Source organism: Bos taurus, chromosome 12 (assembly GCF_002263795.3).
Source record: "Bos taurus isolate L1 Dominette 01449 registration number 42190680 breed Hereford chromosome 12, ARS-UCD2.0, whole genome shotgun sequence".
Classification (NCBI taxonomy): Eukaryota; Metazoa; Chordata; class Mammalia; order Artiodactyla; family Bovidae; genus Bos; species Bos taurus.
The window spans coordinates 19,577,322-19,593,317 of NC_037339.1; the positions used below are offsets into that span (position 1 = coordinate 19,577,322).

The following is a 15,996-nucleotide window of genomic DNA, read 5'->3' on the forward strand; positions in this document are numbered from 1 at the left end:
GGCTTCGCCTGGGGTCGCTCTCCGCGGCTGACGAAGCTGTTAGACCCGAGGAGAAAGTTAAGAGACTGAAGATCAGATGTCCTTAAAGGGGCTGGGGAAAGGGAGAGGCTCTTCGCCGTTGGTGCCGAGAAACTCGGATACCTCGCGCTTGCCGCGAAGCGAAGAAAACTGTCCTGGGGGAGCACCAGTGTTCCCGAGATTTTGCCAAAATTTGGAGAGCCCGGAGGTAGCGTGTCCCCCACCCCCGCCCGCCACCGGGTTGTTTCACAATCCCCTCCGGGCTGCCTTAGGCGAGGGCCCGCGCGGGTGGGGCGGGGTGGGGTGAGGTGGGGAGGATGGGTTTCCTCCGTTTCCGCCCCCTCCGCAGCGGAAACGTCGAAGGGGTTAAAATGGCGCGGCGGAATGCGCGCGAGGAGAGGTGCCAGTGTTCGCCCCCGACGGGCGGGAGAAATGGGGTGAGGGTGTGGGATCCCCGGAAAGGGCCGGGAAAGCGGGGACCAAGGGGAGGTGTGAGGCCAGAGTGTCTGCCACTGGGGGTGGGTTTCAAGGCAGTTGCCGGTCGTAGTGGGGACCTGAGCGGCAGTAGGGAAGCTAAGCAATGGTTAGTGCCCGTCTTGGCCCGCCCTGGGGCAGGGTTATGTCAGGAAAGCGTCCTGGCACCGAGCTCCAGCCCGAGGAGACGATACTCCCCCTCGCGCGCACTCCGCGAGCGGGGCCGGGCGGGCGCGGAGGGGCGGGCGGTGCGCCGCGCGAGCCCAGGGCGCTGAGGTCGGCAAGTCGCCTTCGGAGCGGGCGGCGGCGCTTCTCCAGTCTACGTGGAAAAAAAAATAAAACTAAAGAAGCACCCCTCCTCCGCAAGCGGCCCTTTAGCCCTGGAAACGAAGATAGAAAGGGACTCAGGAACCGGAGAAGCTCAGTATAGTACTTCCCAAAGTTTCCAGGTTTGTCCAGCGACAAGGAATCCTGAGAGCTCTCCAAGAGCTGAGCCCATTTCCCCTTCCAGAACAAAACTAGAGGAGCGTTCCTCCGGAGGAAGGCTGCAGTTTAGGTCCGCGGGGAAACCGAGCAGCCCCCGCCGGCTGACTTCGGGCTCGCTTCTTCCTAGGGCAGCGGGGAGTGCCCTTTCTGACCCGCCCGGGGCGGCAGGCGCGCGGCTCGGGGCGCGCTCGGCGCTGGGCCCAGCTGCGGGCTCGGACGTAACGGCAGGAAACTCCTCGTCCCGTTTTCAGTCTCCCAGTCAAAACATTTGGCTGAATCTCGAAATAACTTTTTTTGATAGTCCGGAAAAGAAGCACGACAAATAGACTCACCATCGAGCCTTGCGTCAGCGAACCATTTCCCCTGGAGTACAGTGAGATTGGTTTTTTCATTAGTTGCAGGAACTGAATTTTTGATGATTTACCTGCCTGCTCAGGCTCCTGGGTGTATTCTCCTCCCCTTCTTTCCCACTTCATCTGGTTGTCAACTCGGTTCTCTCTCTCTCTCTCTCTTTTTTAAAGCTCCTGATACTCAACTTCATCATATCCTTTGTAACACACGAAGCCTCTAGTCTAACTCAGCCTCTGTCAATGGTCAGTATAAGCCACAGTGTTTGCGTCGTCCTTACAAAACGAGTCATGTTTTCGGTTCCTTTGATCCACAGAGACGGAAAAATGTTGGTTTGCATGTTTCCCTCGCCACCTCCCATTGCTTTCAGTGACGGCGCTCTCTTCCTAGTTACAAGTTCCCTCTCCTGCCAAACATAATAAAGATTTCTTTATTTTTACACGGACCTAAAGAGTTAGGAGAAATTCGGTGAGTGCTGACTCACCTTTACTCCCCCCTCCCCCACAGGATTAGCACTAAACGCTGTAATCAGTTAAACCAACAGACTTTTAATATCATTAAACATGGATCTCTCCATTAACCTTGGCAATAATGTCACTTCGAAGAAGGAAGTAATAAAAACGAAATTCTTGCGAATAAAATAAAATTATGGTAGCTGTCCACTTGAGGTCTTGGATGCAGAAGAAAGGGTTTGGTCTTTTTGAAAAGAGCACCTAGTGATCAACAATTATTACTATGAAATAAAATTTGTAAAGCCAGTTCTACCAGGGTGTCTGCGCATAGTAGGTACTCAATGAGTATTTCGTCTTCTTTTCTTCTCCACATCCTTGGAAATTTTGGCAGGAGATACAGACTTCCCAGTGGCTAAGGAAATTATGCTCAAACTTCGCTTCTGGTTCATGAAATCTCCACTCACTCAAAAAAAAAAAAAAAAAAAAAAAACCCTCACAAAATTTACCCAGGGAACTTTAACAGCTTATTAAAACTTAATGGAAATAGCTAGACAAAATAAAAAGTATAGTGATTACATACGTATAAATCCGAAACATTAAATTATTTCGAACTTTCTCAGTGGCCGTAATAGGCAAACCATTACCATTCGATTTCGTTTACCGATTTCTACAGTAAAAACGAAAATTGTGGGCTCCTGCTCATTTCTCGCGTTTCTGCTAGAGCAGCCTTCACCCACACACTAATCTATCTAGACCTCATATTTTTCATAGCGCAAATTTTACCGGACGCTGCTCGGCTATCCACTTTTAAGACTTGTGCGCTCTCTCTCTCTTTTTAATTTAAAAAAATAAAATGAGAAAATAGAAAAGAAGGCTGTAGCACTCACGGGCGAAGGAAACCCACCTGCCCGCACGTCCCTCCCGGGTGTCTGACTCTCGGGAGGAGAGTCGCCGGGAGCGGCTGGCGTTGGGGATCTCGCCCGGTCATCTGGTCCGGGCATATTTCCTTTGGGGCCCATTCGCCCGGAGTAAACAGTCACGTCGTAGTGAGTTTCCTAGCAAGTTTGCACTGCTCTTTAAACAACAGAGAATTCCCGCACGTTAGTCACCGCTTTCAGGCTCATCTTTCAAATTGTTAAGTATTTTTAAAAAGTGTCCCGAGCAGCTCTTTGGCCCTTTCTCCTACATGACGACGAGGGGGGTCACGACGGGTGACCTTGATGTCTGTGGCAGGTCTCAGCCTCCTGGAGCCGGGCTGCCCCGTCGGCGGAGCCGGAGAACCTGGGCGCCGAATTGGTCCGTGGCTCGCGCCGAGGTGAGCGCGTGGGCACAGCGTGCGCTTCTGCAGCGCTGCGCCCAAGTTCAACGCGCCGCGCTGGAGGAAAACTTGGGGCACCAGTCTCCTCTTCTGACGAGCGCTAGGGGCGATTTGTGGAGAGACCTAGGAGCGCGGTCGTGCTTCGGGACCAGGTCTTTACTTTTGAGATCTATACATCTCGTTCTAGAAAAATACCCCGTACGGAAGCCCACCATACAAATACTCCCCTACTTGTCCTCCAGTGGTCTGCAAGCCCCTCCCTTGCACCGGGGTTCCCGCTCGTGCAGAGCCCAAGGCGAGCCGCCGAGGTCACGTTAAGTTCAGAGCCACGGATCCAGGTCAGATCGGATAAAAAAGATTTGTAGTCCGGCCCGGAGCTGCTGTCTGGGGCTCAGCCCCGCACCTACTCAAAATCCTTCCCAGAACGTAGCAGTTGATGGTTACTGGACTTCGCGCAAACTGGACGCCGCGCCTGAAGGGCCGGCGGGGTCACTGGCTGGCCTTCGCTGGGGTGGACAGGTCCTTACTGTTGCAAACCGAGACGTGAATGGAGCCCTCATGCTCCACCACCCCCGCGGCCCGGAATAACTCCAGGGCTCTCTGGTTTGGAGGGTCATGGGGTCGGGCGGGCCAGGGCTCCCAGGACCCCCGGGGTCCCGGCCGGGCCTCGCACTGAGGGGCGCGGGGCAGCGGGGACGGCGTCGCGCGCGGAGCCGGGGTCACAGAGCAGCGGCGGCCGAGGGCAGCCCACGCGGGCTCCGGCGCCGCGGCAAAGTCGGAGGCGCTTCCTAGCTCGGCCTGGAGTGAGAGGCGCGCAGGGGGAACCGCTTCTCGAACTTCGAGGCGCAGGCCAGTCTGGAGGGGAGGAGAAAGAGGGGCGGAGAGGCGCTCTCTGTTCCCACGGGTCCGGAGGGTAAGCGGAGGCGTTCTGGGTGAGGGTCGCAGGAGCGTCAGGGTTTGCAGCGGCCACGCCGGGCATGGCCCGAGCGACCCCGAGGCGCTCCCAGCCCGGGCGACGCGGCGGCCTCTGCTTTCGGGGTGCGGGCCGCAGTCTGGCCGCAGGTCGTCCAGTCGCGGCCGACCTGGTTCTCAGGGAGGCCCCTGCAGATGGCCGGATGGCAGGGAACCCCCAAGCCCCGGCCTAGACGCGGAGAATTCACAGGGGTATTTCCAGGCCCCAGTGGCCGCTGGGCAGGGGTTAGTTTAGAGTCAGGTTTCTGCTTCCACCAAAAAAGAATGACACAAGTTTCCCAGATCTGCGGTGAACTCCAGGCCGACTGATTTCTTAGGATCCTCTAAGTTTTTTTGCCTGTAGAAGTGATTTTGAGCTGTTCCTCTTTAACCACACGTGAGCTGGCCACAGGCCTGTTCACGCTTCGCCCCGTTAGGTCTGTGCCTCCTTCTTGGGGCCTTGTGTGTCCCACACGCTGCTGGGCCTGCTGGGGAGGTCCGGTACTGGCACTGTGCGGGGAGTGGGCTTCTCTGCCAGATGTCTGATGCGAGTGAGAGGCCTACCTGGAAGACAGCAGGGAGGCAGGGCGAGGAGGGGGAGGGCCTGAGCTGTGTGTGGAGGGCTGGGGGTGGTAAGGGCAGCCTCCTCCCAGAGAAAAAGAGGCCTGTGGAGCTTTGCTGCTTGGACTAGGAAGACAAGGTGGATATGCCCAGTCTAAAGGTGGGTGGGGCGAGGCCCCAGATCCCAGAGACCAAACCAGGATGGCAAATCTCTGTTTTCCTGCTGTTTCTTGTATTTTAATCCCTTCCCATTTGTTTTCTGTTTACTCTTTAGTCAAGTGTTTCTGAAAATCTTGCCAAAAGGATGTCATTCGTTTAAACAGATAGTTATTGAGAGCCTACTATATGCCTGGAGCAGGAATGGGATAATGAATAGGACAGTTCCTGTCCTCACAGGGCTTACCATCCAATTTTCTCTATATAGAGAAAAAATAGGCAATTAAAATATGCTGTGAAAAGGGACACGTGGGCGCATATATGATGAAGGGAGCAGGACGATTTAGGGCTGTTTGTAAGAAATTCAGAAAAAAGAAATGGCAACCCACTCCAGTATTCTTGCCTGGAAAATCCCATGGACAGAGGAGCCTGACAGGCTTCACTGTCCATTGGGTCACAAAAGAGTCTAACACAACTGAGTGACTGAACAACAGCAACAAGAAATTCAACATTTCTGGAACATAGAGAGAAGAGGACTGGGTGGGTGATTAGCCTGGACCCAAGAGAGGAGTTTAAAGGGAGAGCAGTGCATCATTGGGCCCTCCTGGTGGTGGCACAGGAAATGATGCTTCGGAGGCCTTGGTGCTGCTTTAGATCAGATGCCCTCTACATTTCCCTTCTGGTGTTAAGATTTGAAAGATTCACTTCTATTTTATTAAGGGGCCTGGTATTCTGTGCTACCATCTGCTGAGGCAAGTGAAAGTGCAACTGTTAATTGCTGGGTCACGGCCAAGTCTTTGTGGTCCCATGGACCATAGCCTGCCAGGCTCCTCAGTCCATGGGATTCTACAGGCAAGAATACTGGAGTGTGTTGCCATTTCCTCCTCCAGGGGATCTTCCCCACTCAGGGATTGAACCTGGGTCTCTTGCATTGCAGGCAGATTCTTTACCATCTGAGCCTTCAGGGAAGCCCAATATAAGTGCATATATAGATAAATAAAACATATCTATGCCTATTCTGCCGCATAGTTAATATTTCAGACCTTGAAAAGAAAAAGCCCCTAAAACTAAAATTTTTTAAAAATTGTTTTTGATCATGCCTTGAAGCTTGTGAGATCTTAGTTACCCGACCAAAGATTGAACCTGGGCCTTTGAGTTTTAACCACTGGACCTCCAAGGAATTCCCCTTAAAAACTGATTTTAAGAGAACTCATCTAATATAAAATTTTGTGACAATATTGCAGTTAGAAAATTTATATTTGAGGTGAACCCTAAAATAGTGAGGAAGACACTGTTCTAACCACATGAATTTTCAATCCAATGGAAGATACAGAGAAATAAATACAAGCTGTTCTGCATCTCTGATATATAAAGGGCAGCAGACAGGGCAGGCTTTAAACTCTCAGAAACCAGATCATGGAGTGGGGGCAGTTAGCTTGGAGTAGTTCAGAGAAGTCCCATGGAGAAATTTGGATAATATTCATAGGAAAGAGAAAGCTTTCATGGATTGACACAGTCCTTTTCCTCTCAGAAAATGTTGGCGCCTTCCTGACATTTGGGAGTCTCAGGACCGCTCGAAGCTAATGACTCTGCTCTAGAGGGACAAAGGAAAAGTCTTGCAACTAACTAGAGTTTAAGAAATGTTACATTAATGTTCCCGTGCTTAATTATGAAAATACCTAGATGTTGTACCTTTAATTGGAGCTACTGAATCCTTTCATAGCATTTTGGCAGGGGCAGGTTCAGTTCAGTTCAGTTGCTCAGTCGTGTCCGACTCTTTGCAACCCCATAGACTTCAGCATGCCAGACCTCCCTGTCCATCACCAACTCCCAGAGTTTACCCAAACTCATGTCCATTGAGTCGGTGATGCCATCCAACCATCTCATCCTCTGTCGTCACCTTCTCCTGCCCTCAATCTTTCCCAGCATCACGGTCTTTTTGAGTGCCTACTGTGTTTCATAGGCACGTCACATACATTGCCTTTTCTAACCCACATAACAACTCCATGAAGTAGGTGTTTATATTTCCATTATATAGATTAGGAAACTGAGGCCTAGTGAGTTTATTATGCAAGGTCACTTGGCAAGTAAGTTGCAGAGCTACCTAACTTCAAGTCTGTGTTCTGTTTACTCTTCTCATGAGGTCTTTTTCCAACCCGGAAGGTGATGAGCCTTGAAAAGAAAATCATATTAAGAGAATTCACATCTGAGGGCTTTCAATCCCTGTGGAAAAAAATAGGGTTGGGTGAACTTATAGTATCTATTAATTATTACAGGGTTGCCAATATAAAAATTAAGGAGATTACAATATGTAGGAATGTTTCATACAGATTGAATTCACACATGTGATTAATTTGTTTTTACCATCTTTGTTTGCTGGAAAAATTTCAGAATAAAGAGATGCTGATGTATTAACTTTGTTTTATTATACAGAGAAACACATATGTATAGTCTTCTATCTTGTATTTAAATGGAAACTCTCTTTTTGTTCCCCAGTTAGTAGTTTCTAGGTCACTCTCCCTGGGTTGATGCGCCCAGCACTCTCCTAGACATAGTTACTCCTTCAGACAAGCCTGCTCTTTGCCCCTGTGTGTAGTGTATCTGCACAAAAAATAGAGGCTCAGAAAATTTAAATAATTTGTTCAGGATTACACAGCTAGTGAATGGCAGAGCTCCAGTTCAAACACAGCAATGAAGAGTATGTATTTTCACTAAAACACACTGCATTTTTGACTGTGCAAATACTAAAAATTGTGAGTACTTGCTAGTCATTTTATCCCTCCTTGGCCTGTGTCCTCAACTAAAACAGCTGGATAACTATTCTTATCCTGTTTACTTCATGGAGTACTCTTAAAACTCAAAAGCACTGTAAGAATTTTTTTTTTTTTCTTAAAGCTAATCCTAATTGTTAAGCTTAATTGACTCTCACAAGAGAAAAATAGAAACTCTAATAGCAAGTTTATTATTAATAGTCTATTGATGGGAAAAAAAAGCTTCTAGCCTAATAGGATCAGAATCTGATGAATTATTGCTGTTCTTTGTTTTATTAATTACTGTAATGCCAAACATTTATTGGACATAGACAATTGCCTTGAGCCTGTAGACACAGAAACTGCGGCAAGTTACTTTTCAGAAAGGGGCTTCAAATCTAGTGGGTGAGAGAGAATATATAAGCAGTAGATTATGAAAATGTGCTAGAAGAGAGGCCCAAGGTCTCTTGAGATCTAACAATATTCTGCACCTCCCTCACCAAGGCTAGAACCTTTGTCTCCCCAAAGTGTTTGTCAATCTAGAAGACACCTGGGCCGCTAATTGAAAAGTGAAAGTGAAAGTGTTAGTTGCTCAGTCATGTGCTACTCTGTGACTCCATGCACTGTAGCCCACCAGGCTCCTCTGTCCATGGAATTCTCTAGGCAAGAATACTGAAATGGCTCATTAAAAACATAAAATCCCACTCACTTTTGTAGAACCAGATTTTCTGGAAGTGGGGCCTGACGCTTCATTTTAAACAAATTCTCCAATAGCTCTTATTCTAGTTCTAGACCAGAATTTGGAGAAAATAACTAGACCACTTGATTACAGTCAAAGTGCCCTAAAGGAAAATAGTCCCCCAGTGCCTAACTGGGATGTGGTTATACCTTACCATCAAAAGTTAAGAATTCAAACCCACTTAGGGAATTCAGTGTGCTAAAGCATAGGAAAGTTTGACAGGAAATTTTCAAAACAGATGATGATGATGACATACAATTATAACACATTATATTGGGGAACATTTTGGCTGATAGTTTTACCCGTGAGTTCATTTAAAATTTGTGAGTGGATGCCACTCAACTCCATCTAGTTGATTAAATAAGAGTAGAGAGTTCCAAATGCTCTTTTATTTTTTTTTAGGTCAAGGAATCTTTTTATTCCAATGAAACTGTAATGGGAGGCTGACGTATAAAGAACTGCTGTGGTTGAAGAAAAGGATGGGTGAGGAAGAGGTGGGTTCTCTGAAAACCGCAAGTGCAGCTGTGAATTCAGCAGCTTGTGAGGGACATAAGCCAAGGACTGGGCTTGTGTTCCAAGCCCTGGCACTGTGTGGGCACATAAGTGCACAGTGTTTGATGACTCCTATGGACTAAATGTATCCTCTCTGTCATATTCCTCTGTTGAAACCTAACCCCACACCAATGTATGGGTATTTTGGAGATGGGGTCTTTAGGAGATGATATTATGAGGGTGGAGCCCTCATGAATGGGGTTAGTACCCTTGTAAAAGAGACCCCAGAGAGTTTCCTTGCTCCTTCCATCAGGCAAGGCTACAGTCAAAAGACTTCTGTCTATGAGCCAAAAAGCTGACCTACACCAGACACTGACTCTGCTGGCACCAAGACCTTGAACTTCCCAGTCTCCAAAACAGTGAGAAATACATTTCTTGTGTTTATAATTACCCAGCATTTGGTATGCTGCTGTGTCAGTCCCAAATGGACTAAGACAATGACTGAGTGAATAAATGAGTAAAATGTCATCATTTCTGTTTCAAAATGTAATTGAGAAATGCAAATCTTGCTAATTTTTTTTTTTTTTAATCAGTAAAGACTAAAGTAAATAATCCATGTAGTGGCTCATTTTCATCTGCAAAATTCTTTTGGCCACGTAATGGTCCCGCTTGCCTTCTTTGAACATGAATTTATGAAGCATTTGGTTTTTACAGTCTAATTTCCTCTAGGACTGTTCCCACTTGACTTAGTCATGAAAAGAACCAGGTGAAGTCAGGAAACCTGGCCGAATGCAGGCTGCTTTGTATACAACGGTGGCAGTAGCAGGACAGAAAGGAAAAGGAGACCGTTTCTCTGTAAGAATCTCACGTGATTAAGTTTAAAAATAAAATTTGTTTTTTATCTGATGATGAAAATAATATATTTTCACTGTAAAAAGTTTGGAAAATACAGTAAAGCACAAAGAAGGAAATAAAAAATCACTTTTTCCTGTCATTACCCAGAGATAATGCTATTATTGGTATCTATCATTCTAAGCGTATCTTTATACAGTAGTCTTTAAACATTTTTTTAAATTAATTTATTTTTGACCCTGCTGGGTCTTTGTTGCTGTGTGGGCTTTTCTCTAGTTGTGGTGCACAGTCTTCTCATTGCAGTGGCTTCTCTTGTTGCTGAGCAGGGGCTCTAGGGTGCCTGGGTTGCAGTAGTTGGGGCCCATGGGCTCAGTACTTGGGGCTCATGGGCTCTAGAGAACAGGTTTAGTAGTTGTGACGCACGGACTTGACCGCTCCACAGCATGTGGGGTCTTCTTGGACCAGGATTCAAACCCATGTCTCCTCCATTGGCAGCTGACCCTTTACCACTGAGCCACCAGGGAAGCCCTATACAGTAGTCTTTTTTCTTAAATTAGGATCACATCCTAATGTATCTTAAACTTGCTTTTATCATTAAATAATGTACATGAATATTTTCCTATGTCATTAAGTATTCTTCTATAACATCATTTTAAAATTTCTACATTATAATCTATGGAAGAAAGTATCACATTTTATCAAACTAATTTCTTATTGTTGAACATTTGGATTGCTTTCCATTTTTTCACTAGTCTGAAGAGCGTGACACTGAGTATCCTTTAATCTTTGTGTGTCTGTGTCTCAGTATTTAAGGAATGCATATTTTATAAGGCTTTTGACCCCCCGGAATGGTTGGACTCCTGCTGACAATGGATGCAAGTTCTTGCTACTCACCCTATAATGACAGTCTGGCTATTTATGGTCTGTACTGGTTATTTGATAGTGAGCACACCACTCTCCTAACTTTGGGAAGAAAGGGAGGGTATTAAAGCTCTGGATGTAGTATAGATATTTTTCAGATATTTACAGTTAAAAATCTATCTCAATATTTTGCTTTTTCTTAAAATGCAGCATTGTCTGAGGAAGGCTGATTACCTGGCTCTGGCTGCTGCCTCATGCCTGCAGGGTGTTCTGAGTGTTTTCATCTTGATTTCAGAGCTTCATGCTTGGGCTTAAATGGGACATTACCCCAGAAGAACTTCTTCCACCATGACCACCACCACTTCTGAACTGAGTCTGTCTTTGGCTGTGAATTTGCTTTGGGGACTTCTCTAGAAGTTAAATTTGTTTGTGTGGAGGTTGAAACTAGTCATTTGACCACATGTGTGATATGAGTCACATTAGAATAAAGCTCTAGGAGGGTGGTAAATTGTTCTGCCTAAATTGCATCAATGATGGCAGTGGATATTATCACTTACAGCTTACAAACAATATCTTTCCCAGTCCTCTCAGTTCAGTCTGGGTTTGACTTTTTTTTAATGATCTGTACACAAAAGTGGTGTGTGTGTGTGTGTTATTTTGGAAAATTTGAACAAGATTTCCATATGTAGTTGTGGTATACTGCTATAACCAAGTGTTAACTCAATATACACACATTACCCATTTAGGGAAAGTACACTGACTTTCTTTTTTTTGCTTGCAAAACTGAAAAATTGGCAGAACCTTTAACTTGTAACTTGGCAGTATTGCAATTTACAGGCAAGAAAGGCAAGCTCAATTGGGTGAAAATTGTTTGAGAAAAAATTTTTTCAGTCTTAGACAGTGAACATCATGTAGCTGAGTGTGCACACTTGGGCGTTTTCTGCTTGATTTTTAACCACATCCATTGGCATGCCAGAGGTAGTTAAAGCTTCCCAGTGGAGGCATGTGAGGTGCAGGGGAAGGTGTGAGGATTTATGACTGTCCTGTCCATGCAGGTAATGTTAAAAGTACTGTTTTGTTTTGAAATATCGATTGGGGAAATATGAAATGTGACTTTATCTGAGCTTCATAAATCCACCTTAATCGTGAATTATATAAACACAGACCTGGGGATTGGGAGGTCAAAATTAGACATTTTTCAGGCCTGAGCTTTCTCTGTGGGTTCTTGGAAACTTCGTGGTTCCCGAGACGCAGCAGGAACCTGACGGCTCTGAGAACAGACTTTCTCTGCTGAATGCTGGGGCCTTTGAAATCATCTTCAGAATGAGAGGAGTCGTGAAGTCATGAAAAGCTCTTTCCTTTTTAAAATGTTCAGACAGTAGCACAAACATCTGGGAATTTATTTAAATACTCTGGTTCCCTGAATTACCCATTTCCTTAACATATACTTTACTTAGTTTTGCAAGCGGGATAGATTTCCACTTTGTGTTTTTCCCAGTTCCACCGTGTTAGACTCTTCATTTTAACATTTAGTTTGCTTCATACTTAGGAGTACAAAGGAGGTTCTATCACTCGAGCTATGATTTGGGGGGTAAGGGGGGTAGGATGTTGTCAGGTATGTGAAGCAAAGTGATTTTTGTGTGGTCAAGTTTCATTACATTACAGTTTCATTTCTTATAAATCAAATAAAGAGATGGCCAAAAAGAGTGTATCTTGTTTTCCCCATTTTTAAACACCAACAAATTATTAATCGACACCAGACAAAAATGAAAAAAAATAGGTAAATACAAAATAGAATTGATTATAAATCTTAGAAATGAAAAGTACTGTCATTGAAATAAAAAAGTAATTATTTCAGTTATCTGTTACACTGGAGTGTATCTTTTGAAAAATAATTAAACAACAATATTCTACTCAATCCTTGAATTAAGCAAAACTGCCACTCTCTTTCTCCTTTTTAGAACTTAATTCCTCTTTCCAATTTCAGAAGTCATGAGACTTCTCTTTCTTTCTCTTTCCCTCACCCTGCAATGTCTCAAGTGGTGAAAATGTATGAGTAGTCGAGGGAGGTGGGGAGTAGTGGTCAGAATTCTCAGGAAGCTAGAATAAAGGAAACTAGCTTGATTTCTGCACTTGGAAAATAGTTTATGTCTATTTACGGATATGAGATCTGGACAGATGTAAAAGTCGGGACATTCTTAAATATTTCAGCGTGTAATATTAGATGATGAGACAGTGCAGTGAATAGAGCTTCCTGGTTTGTCAGTGTGGTTTGGTCTCTTTTCTGTTTTACTTGTCATATTCGTAGTAGGTTAAGTCAGTGTGGTTTTAAATGTTCAGGACGGGGCTATTTTAAACTAATAGGACTTTGTTATCGTATGTGGCTTGCCAGTTTATGATCAATTAAAATCTGAGAAAAAATATGGGTTCTCTCAAGCAGCATGATGATACTAATAGGATTTAATCTAGTTGATTTATTTAGTAGCCATTTTAGCACATCACAGTTATTACTGTGAATTTCAATGGGTTATAAGCAACAGTTGCTATTGTGCAGCATCAGACATGGAAATGTGGGGACTGGGCTTAATACATACAAATTTAGTTGGTATAAGCTGGCAGTTGCCTATTATAATATCCTGTTGCCAGTTGAAATACTATTCATTTGCCCTTATCTCATAAAAGGAGGTTGAAGGACATATTTTTTAAAATTCTAGCTACATGAACTGGTTAGTTTATTTTTTAAAAGTTAAATAATAATTGTGATTTGTGGGTCATTTCTTTCCCCCCATTGTTTTAGTATCTGTTTGCTTAAATAAATAAAGGAATATTTTGGCCATTTCCTCCTTTACACTAAATTGAGGAGTATTGTGAAGTGAGACTGTGACTGACTATGGAAAGGTATTTGTACTCTATTATCTGGGTTTTCTTCTCAGTGTCTCTTTCTGGTTCAGATGGAATTATCCATTTTATATCTAGGTCTGGTGAAATAGAAACTGAGGAAGAGGGCCCTTCTAGGCCCCCATTTTCTGAAATGTCATGTTGCCTGATGTGAATGAATGCACAGTCATACTCTTGTACCCTGTGACTGTCAGTGAATATAGGCACAGATCCCAACTAGGAGAAAAAGATAGGCCTAAGGCTCTCGAAGTATGAGGATGTGTTGCAACAAGTCCCAAAAGTAGTAGTTCATCACTGAGATCCAGAATTACTCATTTTGTGTTGTGATACACAGAACCAAAGCAAGGTTTTCACTAGCCGGGTGAAAGTGCCCAAACCTATCTGGTTAATGAGAGGGCTGATAGTTTTGGATGTTTTTGTTTGTTCTCTTGTGTGTGTATGTGTAGAGGGTGTTTGGTGAGAGCCAGGCAGTGTGAGAACAGTTCCGGGGGTCTGATCCCTTTGGGAACAACCCCAAGTTTCTCATCTGAACCTGGTAATCTTTGACCCTCATTTAGCACGGTACTCGGCTCCTAACGAGTGACTTGTTTCCTCGCTGTGGTATAATCTGATGCCTCTGGCATGTGGTTGCCTCTTCCCTGTCTCTACCCTCTGCCCCCAAATTTGGCCTTTCCTCCTGAGATCTGGGTCACAACCTTTGTGGAAGGGTGGGAAAAAAGTAGAATTGGCAGTTATCCCAGTGATCTGGATTCTAATTAATTAAAGTCTACTTTTTTTTTGGTAGGGGGGAATAGTGCCTGTAGGCATTTTGTGGGAAGGATGCATTTCTTAATGACTAACTCTACCTCTAACTTTTTTGGACCCAAGGGGGGATATAAAAAATAATTAGCTACAAGGGGCACAACTGAAAGTATGAGATTTACACTCAAGCCAAGAACTTTATTTGCATATCAAATAAATGACAGAGTCATGCTTGATGTCTCAGAATCTCTAGCTATCATAATCAGTAAAGAAAGTGAAACCAGATGTTTTCATTTAAGCTTTGACTTGTGTTACTATTAAAATAAAAATCAAGTTTCCTTTAAGTATTCTTCTAGGTCCGATCTAATCTTTTTTTTTTTTTTTTTCCTAGATAGAATTCTCAGAAAGGCCAATGGCATTTTGAGAATGGAACGTGGAGTTTTGCTGGATTTAACAGTTCTCCCTGAAACTACGTACACATTTGCCCTTTTGCTGTATATTTCTTAAAGTGCTATTTTTGTTGTGGTTTTAGTGATTCTCATCCAAAAACATAGCAGTCTCATGTCATGGAAAAACACTGGACTGGGAGAATCAATTCTCGTCTCAGTCCTTCCATTAAACAAAAAGATTTGAGCTTTTGGAAAACCACTTTAACTCTTTGGACCTCAGCTACGCTAGCTGCATGTCGGTCAGCCACGTAAGGTCACTTCTTTTGTCTAATATTTTATGTCTTTATTAGAACAAGCACATTGTAGTGAGCTACAAGGATGCTTATCTGTAGAAATTTGACATCTCAAGCTTCAGAATAGCACTGCTTTAGCTTTTAAAGTGAGTGTCAGTGTTGGCAGAGTGTATACATCTTAGCATTAGAAAAGCAAATACCATTAACTTATTGAACTGACAGTTTGAAAAAAATTTTAATGTATTAAGAATAACATTTACTTTTTTCTGTTATGCTGTGTTCATTGCAGAACATTTATGAAATTCAGAAAAATAAAAAAAAAGAATCTTAATATCACTACTCAGAACTAACCAATAATATTTTGATATATTTTCATTCCTTCGGCTCTTTTTATTTCTCTTACATTCTATGCCATATATGATTTATTTTTACAAAGTTTATAAAGTATTTTTACATTGGTTATGCTGTTTTGTGTTTTTTTCACTTGAGAAAACATTGTGAGTTGCTTCCCATGTCCTTATTCTGAAACATAATTTTTGAAATCTGTTTATTTTCATGTTTGAACTATAAAACAGATATTTGCCAGATATAAAGATTTAAGCAATAACTAGTTTCATAAAGCAGAAAATTAAACTCTCTTCACACACTGCCGTCTCACTTTGTCTCCATCATATTCCCTGGAGGTAACTCTATTTAAAGCTTGGGGTATATTCTTATGGTCATTAAAAAATGTAAGTATATAAATGTATGTGTATGTGAGTTTTTTCTGAATAAGGTCATTTCACTCAAGCCACTTTACACTTTGTGAGTTTTCTGGCAGCATCATGGGTGCATGGTTTCTTTATTTTTTTCTTCCAGCTTTATTGAAGTATAATTGACACACAGCACTGTAAAAGTTTAAGGTATACAGCATAATGATTTGACTTACATGCATTGTGAAATGATCTTCACAGTAAGTTTAGTGCATAGCTATCATCTCATATAGATGCAAAAGTAAAGGAATAGGAAAGATTTCCTTGAGATATGAGAACTCTCAGGATTTACTCTATTAATCACTTTTGTATGTAACATAAGCAGTGTTAATTATCATGTTGTATACTACATCCTAGTGTATATTTATGACTAGGGTTTGTGCCCTTGGATCACTTTCATCCAGGCTCTCTTCCCCTTATGCTCGCCTCTGGTAACCACAAATCTGGTCTCTTTTTTTCTGTGAG

The 15,996-nt window shown here is 43.6% G+C and overlaps 1 long non-coding RNA gene across 1 annotated transcript; it reads left to right on the forward strand.

Moving 5' to 3' along the window:
* Nucleotides 1–7,565: 7,565 nt before the first annotated feature.
* Nucleotides 7,566–15,629, forward strand: LOC132346703 (uncharacterized). Its single transcript, XR_009496618.1, has 4 exons — nt 7,566–8,747; nt 9,059–9,164; nt 9,460–9,600; nt 14,489–15,629. It is a non-coding gene; the product is annotated as an uncharacterized lncRNA (long non-coding RNA).
* Nucleotides 15,630–15,996: the final 367 nt, after the last annotated feature.